This window comes from Arachis ipaensis, chromosome B2, assembly GCF_059453495.1.
Source record: "Arachis ipaensis isolate K30076 ecotype BB chromosome B2, ASM5945349v1, whole genome shotgun sequence".
NCBI classification, from domain to species: Eukaryota; Viridiplantae; Streptophyta; class Magnoliopsida; order Fabales; family Fabaceae; genus Arachis; species Arachis ipaensis.
In genome coordinates, this window is record NC_142437.1 from 22,163,416 (window position 1) to 22,170,125 (window position 6,710).

Below are 6,710 nucleotides of genomic sequence, written 5' to 3' on the forward strand. Positions count from 1 at the left end.
ACATGTAATCCTACCAAATTGTGGTTCATGAAACTGTGTGGTATAATCAGTGATCGAGCATCATCTCTTCTTATGAACATTTAAACCAAGGGATTGGGAATTTGTTTGTTTTTAGAGAGAATTGGTGAGCCAAGGGATTGGGATCCAATCATATAAGATTGCCAAGCAAAATTTAATGAACGCATTGGTTGAGGAAGAGATATACATGTTTTGATTCGGAGATCTCAATATCTCCTAACACCCAATGAATTCCCCATTTCTGATTTCCAATTTCTCTTTACATTCTGCAACTCAATTCATGCAATCACCCCATTCCCTTTTAATTTCAGCAATTTAGTTTCTGCTCTTTAATTCATGCAATTTAAGATTCCGTCATTTCAATTTCTTGTCATTTACTTTTCCCGCCAATTTTACATTCCGCAATTCTCATCTCAATCTTGATTCCGCTCAACTAGAACACACTTCTAATCCGAATTGCTCACTCAACCAATCCTTGTGGGATTCGACCTCACTCTATTGTGAGTTTTTACTTGACGATAACCGGTGCACTTGCCGGAAGGAATTTTGCCAATCGTGCAATTTCCTAAATCGTAGCATAACTAGTTTATGCGCATCAAGTTTATGGCGCCGTTGCCGGGGATTGGTTTTCGATTGACAATTCTCAAATTGGAAGTTAACTAGATTGAGCAATTTTCTCTTGCTTTGTTAATTCTGTTCAAGTTACTTGTTGAATTTTAATTTCTGCACTCAGTTACATGCTTTCTTTCTTTATGCCTTTAAATTCAAGCAACTAACTCACTGACTCACTAACTGTTTGAATTAATTCCTCAATTGCTCTAACCATACTCTTCCATTAACCAAGAGTATTTCACTTGTTTGTGCCTGTGCTGTGTTCTTGTATGACAGGTAGGAGAGGAGAGACATCAACTCCTCCATATACCGAACCAGAGAGGACCCTTCATAGACTGAGAAGGGAAGCAAGAGGGAAGAGAGTAGTGGGAGAAGAGGAATCTGAAGGAGAATCTGAGGACAATTTTGAGGAAGCTTTAGATCTCAACATGGATAGAGAAGTTCACAACCATGAGAGAGCTGATGGAAACCATGCCATTCCTGAGAGGAGGGTTCTTAGTTCATACATAAACCCAACCTCTGGGAATTGTGGTAGTAGCATCCAGAAACCACCAATTCAGGCCAACAATTTTGAGCTCAAACCACAGCTAATATCACTTGTGGAGAATCATTGTTCTTTTGGAGGAAGTGCTAATGAAGACCCAAACCAACATCTCACAAAATTCCTGAGAATTTGTGACACTGTGAAGTCCAATGGAGTTCAGGAAGATGCCTATAAACTGCTTTTGTTCCCATTTTCACTTAGGGACAAAGCAGCTAAGTGGCTGGAATCATTCCCAAGGGGGAGTCTAACAACATGGGATGAGGTGGAAAGCAAGTTTCTGGCACGTTTCTACCCCCCACAAAAGGTCAATAGGCTTCGATCTGAGGTTCAAACTTTTAGACAACAAGATGGTGAAACTCTCTACGAGGCATGGGAGAGATTCAAGGACTTGACAAGGAAATGCCCACCAGACATGTTCCATGATTGGGTGCAATTGCATATTTTCTATGATGGACTCTCTTATGAATCAAGGAAGGCTGTAGACCATTCATCAGGAGGTTCATTGAACAGGAAAAAGACTGTGGAAGAAGCCATTGAAGTGATTGAGACAGTGGCTGAGAATGAGTACTACTATGCATCAGAGAGGCACAACACTAAGGGAGTCATGGAGCTGAACCATGTTGATACAATTCTAGCACAAAACAAGGTGTTTGCCAAGCAACTAGCAGAGCTTACCAGGCAATTAGAAACAAAGCAAGTGGCTGCAATACACACACAGGATCAAGAGGAAGTAAGCATTGAAGGAGGTGATTGGGAAGAGGCCAACTATGTGGGAAACCAACAAAGGCAATCATATGATCCACATTCCAACACTTACAACCCAGGCTGGAGAAACCACCCAAACTTTGGGTGGGGAAACCAACAAACCCAACCACAAAACCACAAACCTTACAACCACAACCAACATAACAATTCCACATACCAAAACTCCAACCAAAGATCATACCAAGCCACACAAAACACTTACTCCCAACCATCATATCATGGCCAAAATAATCAACCTACCCAACCTAATCCGAACCAACAATTTCAAGATCAATTGAACCGGATAGAAGGAATGCTTGCAACCATGAGTCAAGACATAACCGAATTGAAAGCTTTTAAGGAAGAAGTAAATTCTAACCTGCAAAACCAAGGAGCTGCCATCCTGAAGCTCGAAAATCAAATTGTGTATTTGTCTAAGCAAAACCCTGGGACAAGCGTTTCTCATGCTGCCAAGGCTATTGCAAGGGAAGAATGTAAGGCCATAACCCTTAGAAGCGGAAAGAATCTAAAGGAGATCTCAAAGGAAACCATAGAGGATGAAGCAAGGGAACATGTGAGAGACAAGGAACAAGGACAATCTTTTACACAGTCCGCAACAAAAGAAAAAGAAAAAGAGGTCCTGAAGCCTTATACACCTAAAGCACCATATCCTCAACGTTTGATGAAAAGTGAAAAGGATGGTCAATTCTCCAGGTTCTTGGAGATTTTCAAGAAGCTCCAAATCAACATTCCGTTTGCTGAGGCAATAGAGCAAATGCAACTCTATGCAAAATTCTTAAAAGAATTAATGACCAAGAAGAGAAGCTGGAGAAATGAGGAAACTGTGTTATTAACTGAAGAATGCAGTGCCATCATCCAGCACAAATTGCCTCAGAAATTGAAGGATCCAGGCAGTTTCCAAATCCCCTGCATCATAGGAGAAGTCATGGTGGAGAAGGCCTTGTGTGACTTAGGGGCCAGTATCAATTTGATGTCTCTAACAATGATGAGAAGAATGAAGATTGAGGAAGCTAAACCCACAAGAATGGCCCTCCAATTGGCAGATCGAACTTTTAAATTCCCTCATGGGATAGTTGAGGATTTGTTGGTGAAAGTGGGAGATTTTATATTTCCTGCTGATTTTGTGGTGTTAGATATGGAGGAAGAAACCAAAGCTTCAATAATTCTGGGAAGACCCTTCCTAGCTACTGCTGGAGCCATCATAGATGTACAAAAGGGTGAACTCACTCTTAGACTACATGATGAGAAATTGGTGTTTAACGTATTCAAGGCAATGAGCTATCCATCAGAATCACTAAGGGAATGCATGAGGGTTGATGTAGTGGACATTGCAGTACAAGAAACTTTTGAGGAAACAATAAAGGAAGTGGCAGAGGAGGAGTTCACCAAGGATATTGAAGATAGTGACATCAAGGCTGCTGAAACAACCATGCTAAGCATGCCAGAGAGAGTGAAAGAAGAGAAGGAAGCACCAAAACCTGAGCTCAAAGCATTGCCCCCTAATCTCAAGTATGCATACTTGGGTAGTGATGAGAGTCACCCTGTTATCATTAGCTCTGCCCTGAGCCAAGAACAGGAAGAAGAATTGATCAAGGTGCTGCAAACTCATCAAGATGCCATTGGATGGACCCTAGCTGATTTGAAGGGGATAAGTTCATCCATATGCATGCATAAAATCTTGTTAGAAGAGGATGCTAGACCCTCCATTCAAGCTCAGAGAAGATTGAATCCCGTCATGAAAGAAGTGGTACAAAAGGAAGTCATGAAGTTATGGCAGGTAGGGGTAATCTACCCCATTTCTGATAGCCCATGGGTTAGTCCCATCCATGTAGTTCCCAAGAAAGGTGGCATAACTGTGGTGCCAAATGAGAAGAACGAACTCATACCCACAAGAACCGTAACTGGGTGGAGGATGTGCATAGACTACAGGAAGCTCAATGAAGCCACCAGAAAGGATCATTTCCCACTCCCATTCATGGATCAGATGCTTGAAAGGCTTGCCGGACATGCTTACTATTGCTTCTTGGATGGATATTCAGGCTACAACCAAATAGTAGTTGATCCTAGTGATCGAGAGAAAACATCATTTGTTTGTCCATATGGAGTTTTTGCTTATAGACGCATGCCCTTTGGATTGTGCAATGCACCTGCCACTTTCCAAAGATGCATGCTGTCCATCTTTTCGGACATGATTGAAAAATTTATTGAGGTCTTCATGGACGATTTTTCTGTGTTTGGAGATTCTTTTCCCAGCTGCCTACACCACCTTGCCTTGGTGCTTAAGAGGTGCCAAGAGACTAACCTAGTATTAAACTGGGAGAAGTGTCATTTCATGGTCACAGAAGGAATAGTCCTTGGCCACAAAATCTCTAATAGAGGCATGGAGGTGGACAGAGCTAAGGTGGAAATCATTGAAAAACTACCTCCACCAAGTAATGTCAAGGCAGTTAGGAGTTTTTTGGGACACGCTGGGTTTTACAGAAGGTTTATTAGAGACTTTTCTAAAATAGCCAAACCTTTGAGTAACTTGCTTGTCTCTGATACACCCTTTGTATTTGATAAAAATTGCATGCTAGCCTATGAACTTTTGAAGCAAAAACTTTCCTCTGCACCTATCATTGCCCCACCTGATTGGAACTTACCTTTTGAACTGATGTGTGATGCATCAGACCTTGCTATTAGGGCAGTGTTAGGACAAAGGAAAGATAATTTGGTACATGTGATTTACTATGCCAGTAAAGTCTTGAATGCTAACCAAAGGAATTACACAACCACTGAAAAAGAACTCTTAGCAATAGTCTTTGCATTTGACAAATTTAGATCCTATCTCATTGGATCTAAAGTCATTGTCTTCACTGATCATTCAGCTTTAAAATACTTACTTGCTAAACAAGAATCCAAGCCAAGACTTATTAGATGGGTTCTTTTATTACAGGAATTTGACATTGAAATCAAAGACAAGAAGGGTGTAGAGAACAAGGTGGCAGACCATTTATCAAGGATACCATGTGAAGAAGGAAGAGCACAAAGCACACATATAAATGAGTGCTTCCCTGATGAACAACTCATGGTAATTCACAAAGCACCCTGGTTTGCAGACATAGCAAACTTCAAGGCCACTGGGAGTTGGCCGTTGGAATTTAACAAGCATCAAAGGAAGAAATTGGTAAATGATGCCAAATACTTCATCTGGGACGAACCATACTTGTTCAAAAAATGTTCCGATGGCATACTCAGAAGATGCATATCAGAGGAAGAAGGAAGGGAAGTCTTATGGGACTGCCATAGCTCCACTTATGGAGGACATTTTGCAGGAGAAAGAACAGCAGCTAAGGTGTTGCAGTGTGGTTTTTATTGGCCCACTATCTTCAAAGATGCAAAGGAACTAGTGAAGCACTGCCATGAATGCCAGAAAGCGGGGAACCTGCCAAGAAGAAATGAAATGCCACAACAATTTATTCTGGAACTTGAATTGTTTGATGTATGGGGGATAGATTTCATGGGACCTTTTCCCTCCTCATACTCAAATAATTACATTCTTGTGGCAGTAGACTATGTCTCCAAATGGGTTGAAGCAATAGCAACTCCAACCAATGATAATAAGGTAGTCATGAACTTCCTCAGAAAACACATTTTTTGCCGTTTTGGAGTTCCAAGAGCAATCATCAGTGATGGAGGAAGCCACTTCTGCAACAAACCATTAGAGGCATTGCTTCTAAAATATGGAGTCAAACACAAGGTAGCCACACCATACCATCCACAAACAAGTGGGCAAGCCGAAATATCTAACAGAGAACTCAAAAGGATCCTGGAAAAGACTGTGGGAACTTCAAGGAAGGACTGGTCGATTAAGCTAGATGATGCTCTTTGGGCATATAGGACAGCTTTCAAAACACCAATTGGAATGTCTCCTTACCAACTAGTATACGGAAAAGCTTGCCATTTGCCACTGGAGTTGGAGCACAAGGCATACTGGGCCTTGAAACTTTTGAACTTGGACAGCAAAGCTGCTGGAGAAAGAAGGATGTTGCAAATTCAAGAGTTGGAAGAATTTAGAGCTGAAGCTTATGAGAATGCCAAAATTTACAAAGAAAGAGCAAAGAAGAAGCATGACAGCAACATAGCCCCAAGGAAATTTGAAGAAGGACAAAAAGTATTGCTCTACAATTCTAGGCTGAAGCTATTTCCAGGGAAGCTAAAATCAAGGTGGTCTGGACCATTCCTTGTCACCAAGGTCTCCAAATATGGACAAGTAGAAATCATGGAAGAAAAGTCACAACGAACCTTCATTGTGAATGGTCAAAGACTCAAACATTACTTGGGAGATGTGGAGGAGAAGGACAAGGTTAAATATCACCTCAACTGAGGAAGCTGACCGTCAAGCTAATGACGTTAAAGAAGCGCTTGTTGGGAGGCAACCCAACCTGAGGTAATACCCTTTTGCTGTTTCTTTTATTTGTTTCAATAAAAAGGGTGAAGTAGTTTCTGTGCATTGCAAAGAAATAAGTTTGGTGTTTCAAACCAAACAATGAATTCGTAGATCAATAATTCAAAGGGGAATGTGTGACTCTAAGTTTGGTGTTCCACCATAAAGATCAACTGAACACAACAACCTTTGAATTATATGAAAGGAACAACCATTCTAAGCAGTCACAGAAATGCTTAGAACCCTTAGCAGCAACTTCATTCCAAAGAGAACTCAAGGACTCAAAGAATAGAGAAGTAAGTGGGAGTCTAAGTTTGGTGTTCGCACACCAAAACTCGGATACTT

The 6,710-nt window shown here is 41.1% G+C and overlaps 1 non-coding gene across 1 annotated transcript; it reads right to left on the bottom strand.

The window, feature by feature from the left end:
* Window positions 1-1,484: 1,484 nt before the first annotated feature.
* On the bottom strand, window positions 1,485-1,588 carry LOC148573280 (small nucleolar RNA R71). The gene has a single exon (XR_015906503.1). It is a non-coding gene; the product is annotated as a small nucleolar RNA R71 (small nucleolar RNA).
* Window positions 1,589-6,710: the final 5,122 nt, after the last annotated feature.